Here is an 11999-nt window from a genome sequence, read left to right as displayed (position 1 = left end):
TATCGAATATTATAATTATTTAATTATACATTAAATTTTATAAAAATATATGAATGCTTAGGCGCATATCATTACATCCACCCTAGCATTTTTGTGATGTGTCCTCGTATCAAAAGGTGAATACAATACATAAATCTAAAATATAAAATATAAACATTATACAATAAGAATTTAAAAAAATTTGGATATATATAATATTGATAATGTAAGTGAAGTTTTTGAGTTTGAAGACATATTTAAGAAATAACATAAATTAAAATGAAAAAAAATTACAATGATATTTATATATCATTTAATTGTGCCTTTGATTTAAAATCCATCGTTGTTGATTTTGTTGTTTTTGTTCTTGTCTTGCGCCCCCTACTACTTATTCTCAATAAATATCTAAACCGTATTGGTTCGATAATTCTAAAGCTGAACCGGTTGGTTGCGTTTGGTAGGTGGTATATTAGTTTTTGGTGTAGTTCAGAGCACCAAGCACTGCCTAATTCAATTATTTCTGTGAAGAACTTATTATCTATCATTTTAGCGTCTTCTAAAAGTGAACTTCTACTTATTAAATAGTTTATTATTATTAAGCATGGTTTATAATAAATTAGATATGTATCTTTTTATTATAACTAGGAGTTGAATTTTTTTTTTTTTTTTAATTAGTTGTTTGTTAATTTCTGATGGTGGTTCGCACGGTTTCACATATAGGCTGTTGAATTTTTGGTTTTACAGTCATATGCAAAAAAACCCATGTGTCATGTATAGTTGCAACATGTTGAGTAGAAGAGTGAAGATCTTTGTGATTTTGTTGATTGTTGAATACAATGTTTTTGTCTTACAACTTATAAATATATAAAGTATGATACAATGGTTGCTCAAAATATACATAATATTATATAGGTAATATAAATAGTTTTAATAATAATACATAGTAGATCCCAATATATTTTATGTTATTTTATAAAATCGTAGGTTTTTTTTTTTAATTTTTAATTTAATTATTTATCCTTTTTTTTATGTATGAGTAATTTATGAACTTAATATTAACATAATTAAGGTGATATTAAAAATAGAGTGTTTTGAATTAGAAAGTGTATGAATTGTGTATAATAGAAAATATATGTTATTACATTATGTAATATATATATTTTTTTTACTATAATAATTTGAGTAAATGGTTATTAATTTATTTTAATACCATTTATTATCTTATAATTTATATATTATAGATTTATTATAATAATATAATTAATACAATATATTTATTAATGATTATTATTTTGTGTTAATGTTGGTTACTTGTCAATATTTTCTCTTGAGTGGCAGTGGCGACATTTAAATTTTTTAATAGGGATTCCAAAATTTAAGAAGGCCAATTTTTTTCGTCAGGCCACTTTAAAAAAAAAAATAGTAAATACAGATATCGTTTGTGTGTAAGTCGCTTGTATGGGGTTTAACTCTTAAAGGTTATATTTTAATGAATTCAAATTATTCATTAATAATTTATTTGCCTTAATAATTGTTATTAGTTTGTAACTACTAGTAAAAACATATTTTTGCATTGAAATTTGAAAATTTACAACACTAAACGTCTTTACGTAAATTACGTAAACATATTATGAAAACTTCAATTTATTAGAATCAATATAACCTTACATTTCATTTTTGAGCTATTTAAGAATGTTTTTTCTGGTAATCGGTTGACAGACGTAGTTAGATAATATTATTATTGTTAAAACGTATAACCGTTTGTAACAACAACTATTATATTTTTATATAAACCTATATTTATACTATATATTATTATTATTCCGCATTTATACGTATCAACGGACAACGATAAAAACATAATCCGAAAAGTTGGAAATAGCTTTGATCAATGATTATGCATAGACGCATAATGCAAGCTATAATCTAATAAAAAACTAAAAATAATAAATATTATGTATTTACCTGCATAATAATATTATATTTTATTTTTACAATGTATTTTAATGTTTACGCATAAGGTCATAGGCCTGTACGCCGTCGGCGCATTGTAAATTTTAATCCAGGCCAATAAGACACAGAAATAAATAGGGGAGCCAAAGTATAACCTGTTACCCTCTAAATGGCGCCCCTGTTGAGTGGTATGGTTTAACGCAGTAAATTATTAATAATAATATAATTAGACGGTATTTTGTTTGATGGTTTATCTGTTCTTGTTCCGGGGATCCATTACGGGTTTTTATTAATATTATATAAAATGATTATGGGCCTATTATTATAATTTTTCTTTTGATAGATGATTGCTGTTTTATTAGTGTTGTGATTATGATAATCAGCAATTGCGGCTAATTCGTCATCAGACATCCAATAATTGGGCAGCTGTGTAATGTTTAATATTTGTAAGATATCGGCAATATAAGTATTGTTTAATTTGTTATCATTAAGAGCATTACATACGGCGTAAATGCCACAATTTCAATCTCCTATTACATATTCTCCGGGTTTATAATTTTTTTAAAAATTGATTTTATTTTATTATTATCTTTTATGTTAATGTCCATATTATAATTGTTATTAATTGTTTTTAATTTACTCGTGTTACTCATATCGTTTTTATTACTTTTATCGTTTTTGAGATTGTAAATGGGTGATTTTGTTTTATCATTAAAATTGTTGTTAACGTTATTTAAATTTTTAATTATTTTATGAAAATGGTAATAGTCATGTGTTAGATTTATAACTTTATGATTTTCTTAAGGTTTCCAATTATTAGTTATGTGTGTTTTGTCTTTGTGGCAAATGAGAAGATTGATATTTGTGTTTAGAAATTCTTTAAAAATATGTTGTTTAATAATTGTCCAATTACTTTTGTCTATGCCTGAGGCAATCGTAGGGATAGCAATTTTGAAATCATGTAATTTTCGCATTGATTTTTTTAAGTTTTGAATAGTAAGCTTTATGTCATCATATTTAGGTTTATGAAAATATTTTTGTTTTGTTATTAGGTGATAAATTATTTTATTTCCTATTTTTATTGGAATTGCGTCGCCAATTTGTGGTTTTAATTTTTTAAGTTGAGGCGTAGGGTTTCCAAATATCATTTTTATTTGAGAGGCTATTCCTTTTGACATTTTTAAATCTGTAGATATACAATGAGCAATCGAGTAGTCAGAGTCTGCAAGAAATATGTCAGCTATTTCCTTTTTAATATTATTAATATTTATATTACATATATTGGTTATATGGTTATAAGTTTGTATTGTGATTGAGTCGTTCAAAGATAAAGTATTATTATGAAAATTTATAATATCCTTCTTATTGCTCTGTAAAAAATTATTTTCTATTAATATATGACATGTTAAATTTTTGACAATAAATACTGATGTTTCAAAATTATGAGAATCGATTCAGTTTAATTACTGTAGAGCCATAGACAGTTAATGGATTATTGTTTAGGTCTGATAGAGTGGTTTTCTTTAATTATTTTATTTTCAGGAGGAACAAACGTTTGTCTAATACAACAAATATTGGACTCTGTATCAACAGTGGCGTAGCCAGGATTTTTAAATGGGGGGGCTAACCACTTTTTTGGATAAGTAAGGTAAGAGAGGATATGAGAATTCACCCTTAACCCCCCACCATCTACCACCAAGTTTCTAAACTTAATTCAAGCATTTTAGTATAGTTTTAAAAATATTTATTAATATATAATTTATAATAATAATAATAATTTTGGTTTTAGTGTTCAGTCCCTTGCTCCACTCTGACAGCTACATCCTCTTAGGCGAATTTCTGGCAATTTCAGTTAATATTTCACTTTCATCGAATTGCTCTTTTTTTATTTATGTAAGCCATAGCTAACCCATTCAGTCTGTTTTCCGACATGGTGCTTCTTAAAAAAATTTTTAAGCGATTAAGTGCTGAAAACGTTCTTTGCGGAGTGAAAGAAGTAACTGGTAACGTGGCGAATAATTGTAAAAGTATTTTAATGTTAGGTCAAAGATTGGTGCGATGAGAGAGTGAATCAAGAGCAGAATTCGGTTTTGGAATAGTATTTAGACTCTATTGTTGCCTCCATATGAACAGGTCAGCTCTGATTATAGATGAAGTATCATCATGGAGATCTTGGACATATATTTTAGCAGCTTTTATAATATTTTTATCGTCATAAATATTTAAATTGGCCGGAATTATTCCTTCAAGTGGCATAACATCAATAAGCCTTTGATTAAAACGAGCATCCATTGATTCTATTAAATAGTCAAGATACATTATACATATAAACACGGCCCATGGGGGGGGGTTATAGCCCCTTTAGCCCCCCCCCCTTGGCTACGCCACTGTGTATCAATAATTATTGGTACATCAATATCATTAAGTTTAGCGTGAATAAATGAGCGTCGCCCGATTGCGGCCCAAAGAAACCTTTTTACCTTTTCACCTATCCCGATTACGGCCCGTACATAGCAGGTAGGAATTTCTAAAACAGATTGTACATTACACTTTATTACTTTTATTTTAAGTGTTTTTTTGTTTTTAAAATAGCAAAATTCCGTGGTATGATTATCATTAAGACATACTTCACATTTTTTTATATTATTCTTATTTATATTGTTGTTTGGCCAAAATGTACAATTCTTTTTGAAATGATTAGGATTTATTAAGATGATTATTTTGAATCTGGGGTTTTATGATGTTTTTCATATCGTTTTTAAATTTATTATAATTTTCTTATTGAATTCAATTGAAATTTGATTTAGTTTATGAGTGATTTTGTCATTTTCTATTTCGGAAGGCGATTGATTTATTTCACTAGTTGCCATAAATTCTACCATTTCATATTTCTTTATGTTGTCTTTTAACAACTTTAGTGATGAATTATCTAATATCCCAATGTATCTGATAATATTTGGTTTAAGACCTTTCATTAAATATCTAGTTATTTCTTATTGGGCCATTTCAGAATCTATGCGCCTACAAAGTGATTCAATTTCATTAATATATGCCATAGGTAGTTATCATCTAATTGCTTTCTTTTCTCGAGTAGTAATCGAAGTATATCTTTACGAGCAATTGATTTGAATTCATTTCGAAGTTGTTTTTCTAAATTAAACCATTTATTGAAATTTTGATTTTCGATTTTTCATAAAAAGTTAGTGCTGGGCCCTCGAAAAACGCAGGTTTTATATATATAGGTATATATTGTAATTTTTCTAGTTTAGTTCAACCATTAATAGAAGCTGCTCTTTGATATTTTTTTAAAAATTCATCTATGCTCTCAGATAAAGAACCAAAAAATATATTAGGTTTAAAATAGGGTTTTTTACTATCCATTGTATTTAATTTTTGAAAATTTTCATTTAGTGTTATGAAATCGTTCAAGCAAGATTCAACATTTTATTAATCTGTTTTTAAGTTCTGCAACTGTTCCTACACTATTTAAATTTCTTTTATTTAATTCTAAAATTAATTGAGGTTTTTTTTTAATTTATTTATTTCATTTAACAGTGAAGCGAAAATTTGTTCTTCTACTTCATTCTCCAGATCACTATTATTTTGTGACATTTGCAAATATTATATTCGTTTCATTAATTAGTTAATTACAAATATTTATTTATTTAATTGATTATTTTATATTATATTGATCATAAATTTTAAAATTGTACTATTAATATTAAAATAAAGTAACTAAATATATTATTTTTAGTATAACATACTTTATAAAGTTATGATTATAATAATTATAAATAAGAAAAAAGAAAATTAAGGTACAAATTCGTTTTTATTTTTTTTATCATTATCTCGGAGATTTTAAACGTGGTAAGAGCCGCTAGTTGGGCTCCACTTTGTAATGATTAGAGCGCGGATTTGTATGCACTTATAAGTATCGAAATATGCCATATAATATGCAGTAAAAATCATGATAATATGCAAAAAATATGCAGCAAAATCATGAAAATATGTAAAAAATATGCAAGAATTTTTTATTTATTTAAAATTTATAGTTCAACTTATAAAAATTAATTACTTAAATACTTAATACAAAAAAATTTAGGGAATTTTCTGAACTTAATTTATTTTTAAAATTTTATTTATTATGAAAATAAATAATCATATGCATTTCAAGTTTATCTTCTGTGAAGCTATGTCGTTTATCGGTTAACATATTTTTAAAGACTGAAAACGAACCTTCGATGTCAACCAAAGTTATTGGGGCATATTTGAAGCAAGTGGTATGTCGATAATCGACTGACACAACAAGAGCGATTAAGCTTACGTCGTTATCGATTATTTATTTTATAACTATATATATATAAATGCCCCAACCTATGATAGGGCCCAATGATAATATTTGAAAAATATGTAGAAAACAAGAAAATAAAACCATTTTGTAACAATAATTATTTATGGGAATTGAACAATAATCGATCAATTTTGTTTTGTATGCATTATCAACGTTTCTTTGCGGCCTGTATAATCAAAATTCAAAATAGTTTGGTCACAATTGATTAAAGTAACGGTTTCTCTGCAGAGTTTGGCCGTGGGGGAGAGACATTAATTTTATTTATACACGGGCCCAAATTAGTGTAATTGCGGCACTGCTTGAAGATCATCATAATAACTTATTTATTACTTATTCAACTGTATTTGGATTCTTTGGTTAACTATTTGATAACATTATAAAACATGATCAATATTAAAAAAACATTTAAGAAAACATAAATTATTAAATGTCCTTACCTATAATTATGAATGATTTATTGAGTTTTAGTAATTACTAGGAGCGGACTGGGAGATGTCCAGCTAAAGCTAAGTATTATACAATAATAAAAGGACCAAAACCATTTTCCAGAGGTGTTATTTTAATTTTTGGTAAGAGTAAATATTTTGTTCAGTCATCAACCAGAAAAAAATAGTCTTGCTTTGATCATTACAAAATTTATATTTACATTTATACAACAAAACCACTTTATGGCTACCGGTTTTTTACATTTTATTCTTAAAAACTCAATTAATTCCGTTTTCAAAGAGATTTTGCAAAAATAAAAATGGCGGAAATAATACCTAGTTTTTGAGTTAATTTTTTTCAAATATTTTCTTCAAAGTTGCATTATATTTAGTTTTCTCTTCTATGATACACAGCGATTCGTTATTACTTAAGTACTTAGTACAAGTACTGTGATTTATTGCTAGTGGGGTATAGATGGTATTTATCTACCATACAGATAATGGATTCGATTTCATCATCACATCAACGAAATTACTCGTATTTTTTTTCAAATTTTATCAATTTTTTGTAAAAAAAACACTGTAAAATGAAAAATATTTACTATTTTTTTTTAAATAAGTAAATTTATTGTATATTACTAAATCCAATACCTATTTAAAGTTAAATGAAAAATATTTTTAATTTTAATAACTATAGACATAGAAGGAACGGGCTTTTGGCCTACCTCGTCGGCATGTAATAGGTCGCGGTCATTTGTTCGATTTGGATTTATTTATAGATTTGTTCCTTCACTTGGCACATTTCCTATAGGACAATAACGTTTTCAAAAACAAAAATATAATATTGTTTTAGTGTTCATATTGATTATTTCGATAGTTATTATGCAATATTGTCAATATAATGTATATATATGTAAAATTATCAAAAGTGGCTCCCACGTCGTTAATATTTTTAAACAAGTAATTCTAAATAATAATAAATATCTAGCAACACACCAAGTCAGTCTGCTAATAGTTACCTATATATAACTAATATAACTACAATAATAGATTTTTAGTCTTTTTAATATAATTTTTTTAAATAATATTTCTAATTTATTAATTTGTGAACATATTTCTGAGATCCGAAAATAAGTACGATATTTTATCTAAATTATTATTAGTCAGTTCTTGCTAGTATAGCTCGTTTCCTTATCTAGAAAACCTTGAAAGTGATCCTATGATTACCTTATTCATGTAGGCTTCTAATATCTATATCATATTTAATAATTGTTCACAAACTTCTATAGAAGTCTGTGTAATTATCCATCAATATTTTTGTAATAGAAAATATAAGATATCTATTTTATTTTAACTGAAAGAGAAACCAGACGGTATAAATACTTGATATTAAAATTAAGTATTGTGTACTGAAGTATGAAATAATTTTATAGACTTGTATCGCATAGATACTCGGTGAAATAAATTTTTCAAAGATCAATCCAAAAATGATTTTATGAATAATGTTTTAAATACATTATTTAGTAGGTAAATATTAAGTACTTAAAATGTTTGAATAAGATTATGATATATGCTCTTATAGTAAACAATTCTCAAATATTAAAAATTATAACAGGAAAACAACTAGGTATTTTAAAAATTCTATAAATAGTTTATATTTATCCAAGCTCAAAATTTAATTTTATGATTATTGATGTACTGGTGTGAATTGCTATTTAAAATTATACAGTGTGTAATCGGTTGTTGGGAACACTCTATAACTTAACAAATATTAAAGATATTTGAATTCTGTTTGTTTGTGGTGCTTAACAAAGTTTGTTATAACTTATTAAAGTAATTAAACAATTTTTATGCCATTTCATTTCGCCCATGCGCATAACAACTTTTTTTTTTAAATGGCAACCCCACTATTTTTTGGTTAGTTATTTTTACTCTTATTTTTTCATGAATTTTAGTGGTAAAACCAACTTCCTATGTTAAAAAATAGCTGAGTTATAGATATTTCAGTGATTGATATTATTTTTTTACATTTTTGAATTATTCATCAATTTTATGGCTTAAATAATTAATCCTTTTAGCACCGCATGATATCTTCTAGTGACATTTTTAGTACCTATTTTTGAAAAGCATCCTCTTTCCCTAAAGCAACTATTTTTTTTAAGTTTATCTCAGGCGATTAAAAAAAAAAAAAACAATGTTAATTAATTTTATTTTTATTATTTCAAAATTACATTTATTCGTCATCTTATGAATTGTTCAAACTTCTCTCCATTACAATTTAAACATGTCAATTTTATTTCTATTATTGGATATTTTAAATGACCATTAAGTGATAGGTACGGGTTTTCTAAATCATTTTACATCCGTTCTTATCTGAATATTAGGTAATTTAAAAACGATCAAATTACTGTTTTCATTTCAAATAGGCCAGTGCAACTACTATTGTTTCGTATTTGCTTTACAGTCATATTTTACGAATTCACGCGTGTTTATTAAACAATAGTTAAATTACAATAAATAATTTCATAATTGAAATAGCTTGTTACTTAAACAAAATATGAATAATTCAGAAAAAGTTGATATATTTTTTGTTTACTGGGAATGTGAAAAAAATTCACGTCTGGCTGCACGTGCTTATGCTGAACGTTACCCAAGTATGTATTTATTATTTATTAGTACTTTTAATAATTTTTCGTGTTGGTGAAAATAATAAAACAATTTTTCGTTTTTCTAAATTCAGATAGGCAACACCCGTCACACAGTTATTTCCATAAGTTAGAAAGGAATTTAAGAAATACTGGTTCTTTTTCTAACACTAGAATTATAGCCAACCAACAACCTATACAAGTTAATGCATTAGGGGAAGATATTGAGCTTCGAGTGCTGGCGTACATAAGAGCAAATCCCAGAGTTAGTATGCGTCATGTCGGCTTTGAAATAGGCATTTCTCATAATGCCGTTCATAAAATTTTAAAAAAAACATAAATTTCATCCATTCAGGCCTGATTTAGTTCAACATTTACGCCAAGGTGATGCTGAGCGTAGAATTATGTTTATTTCTTGGTTGGTAACTCAATTAGAAGACAATCCTTTTATTTTAAATTACATATTATGGACAGACGAGTCCAAATTTACCAACAACGGAGTAATAAATAAACAAAATAATCGATATTGGGACACTCAAAATCCCCATTGGGTTTTTGAAACAAATAATCAATGTATCTGGGAAACAAATGTTTGGTGTGGTTTGATTGGAGGTAAATTGTTGGGACCTTATTTCTACGACGGTACATTAAATGGAAGACGGTATTTAGAATTTATAATGAATGAGCTACCGATCATGATAGACGACATTCCTCTTGCAACAAGAAACAATTTGATTTTGCAACAAGATGGAGCCCCGGTACACAATGCAAATATCGTGAAGAATTATTTAAATGAACATTTTGAAAATCGTTGGATAGGAACTTATGGTATAATAAAGTGGCCACCTCGATCCCCAGATCTTACACCACTTGATTACTTTTTGTGGGGACATCTAAAAACTGTCGTCTATGCAAACCCACCTACTAATCTCATTAATTCGAAACAAAAAATAATAGCGGCGTGTAATCAACTTACTGAAGGGTAAATTTCATCTGCAACAAATAAAGAATTTCTACGGAGGACAGAAGCGTGTTTAAATTGTAATGGAGAGCAGTTTGAACAATTCATAAGATGACGAATAAATGTAATTTTGAAATAATAAAAATAAAATTAATTAATATTTTTTTTTTTTTTTTAATCGCCTGAGATAAACTTAAAAAAAAATAGTTGCTTTAGGGAAAGAGGATGCTTTCCAAAAGTAGGTACTAAAAATATCACTAGAAGATATCATGCGGTGCTAAAAGGATTAATTATTTAAGCCATAAAATTGATGAATAATTCAAAAATGTAAAAAAATAATATCAATCACTGAAATATCTATAACTCAGCTATTTTTTAACATAGAAAGTTGATTTTACCACTAAAATTCATGAAAAAATAAGAGTAAAAATAACTAACCAAAAAATAGTGGAGTTGCCATTTAAAAAAAAAAGTTGTTATGCGCATGCGCGAAATGAAATGGCATAAAAATTGTTTAATTACTTTAATAAGTCATAACAAACTTTGTTAAGCACCACAAACAAACAGAATTCAAATATCTTTAATATTTGTTAAGTTATAGAGTGTTTCCAATAACCAATTACACACTGTATATAATAAAGATAAATAAATAAATAAAGCACTTCGTGCAATAAGTGGTTGTATAATAAATTGTTTATAAAATTAAACCACTTTTATTAAAAAAATAATATAATTAAAACCTCAAATAATGAAAGATATAATTAAATATAAATTCATAAAAGTATTATAAATAGTTTTTAATTAAGTATTTTGAACAACGAATCATATAAAGGACAATTTTTCATCAGTTATCATAAGAATAATTATTATTAAATAGCGAACAAATATTAAATTTATTCTGTGATATTTTTTATTAGTTTTAATTTTTCTTAATAATTAATAAAAAAAATCAATCGTATATGATACTAATTGCAATAATTGATCATCGATGAGTTCTAATTATCATATATCACATATTTTGTAACGTTGCACATTTCTGGTAGTTTCAACATTTTTAACATTGAATGAAAATTAATTTGATAAAAATATACAGAAATATTTTTTTTAGTATATAAAAAATATAGTTATATCACTTATATAAAGTTACGACGAAAAAAAATGTGTAGTTTCTTAAAATTTGTTGTAACCGATTTTCGTCATTCATTACAGATTTCAATTAGAATTTTTACTCATGTGATGGCTAATATAAATTATGTTGGTATAAATATAAATCAATAAATAAGTGTTCTCATTTGAATTTTTAAAGTTATAATTCAAAATGTCTAAATAATTATTATTCCAATTTAATATTTTATTGTGATTGTGATAAAAAATTAACTATTAGTCATTTGATTATTATATAACCGTATTTATATTTATATCATAGTTCTTATTAAATTAAATGTAAATAAATAAAGACAATTTTAAATTAAAAACTTGATATATTTAGTATTCTATATTTACTTATACAATGTGTGTCGTAAGCAGATTTTTGAGCTTAGATTTTCCTTAGATCTTTTAAATAAATCAGCGCATTCGAAAAAAAACTTCCTCGGAATGAAGGTCGTGTATAATATATAAAGGTGTAATAGCCAATAATCAATAACACTCAATATCTTTCTGTAGGGCTATGTAATTTTAATTCT

The sequence above is a fragment of the Sipha flava genome, unplaced genomic scaffold (genome assembly GCF_003268045.1).
Source record: "Sipha flava isolate LNK unplaced genomic scaffold, YSA_version1 217_pilon_pilon, whole genome shotgun sequence".
Classification (NCBI taxonomy): Eukaryota; Metazoa; Arthropoda; class Insecta; order Hemiptera; family Aphididae; genus Sipha; species Sipha flava.
This window is presented reverse-complemented; position numbering follows the sequence as displayed.